Source organism: Gossypium hirsutum, chromosome A02, assembly GCF_007990345.1.
Source record: "Gossypium hirsutum isolate 1008001.06 chromosome A02, Gossypium_hirsutum_v2.1, whole genome shotgun sequence".
Taxonomy (NCBI): domain Eukaryota; kingdom Viridiplantae; phylum Streptophyta; class Magnoliopsida; order Malvales; family Malvaceae; genus Gossypium; species Gossypium hirsutum.
This window is the reverse complement of record NC_053425.1, coordinates 19,109,213-19,109,950: the sequence shown is the minus strand read 5'-3', so window position 1 is coordinate 19,109,950 and position 738 is coordinate 19,109,213.

Genomic DNA, 738 nt, shown 5'->3' with positions numbered 1-738 from the left:
TATGCTTGCATCGCGAATAGTTGTATATCAGCACAGAAGTTAGCATAAAGGATTTGCATCACACTTTATATTGTTGAAGTTTGCGAATACCATGAATGAGGCTTTTGTTTACAAAAATAATAAACAAATTCTTAGGCTCGTTCCTATTCCCTGCAGTTTCGTTAGGCATGCAAACGTACAAGAACAGATTAATGGTGTTTGTCCAGCATCTACATCAACTTGTCTCCATCCATTAAGGCTCAAGTTTAACAGGAATATTGAATAACATTTCTAACAGTCAATATTTCCTCCAAATCAAGCACACCACCCTGGAAAAGTCAATAATATTGCCCAACCTTCCTCTGATATTATATCTCACCTCCCGTGCATATGTTTTTGTCAGCAGTGACCATTAGTTGGGAAATCAAAACTTCCGTTAAGCTTATATTTGACTTGTATATATTTGCAACGATTAGGACGAAGATAGTATACTTTTTGGTGACGATGGATTCACACCTTCGCGAGGAGTGAATAGACAGGCTTATCAAGCCCCTTGGTTGTGAGCTTTAGTTGGAATAAAAATGAATACAACGATCAGCCACTTCATTACGTCGACTACATTTATGAAATATTTAGATCAAACCACCAAGATAAGCCAAACAATTGAGAGAGCTATTTTTAATCATCAAAAGATGACGAAAGAAGATGAGCGGAATGAAAAGCGCCTTGATAAAACGATAGCTGAATATAGCAACTGGT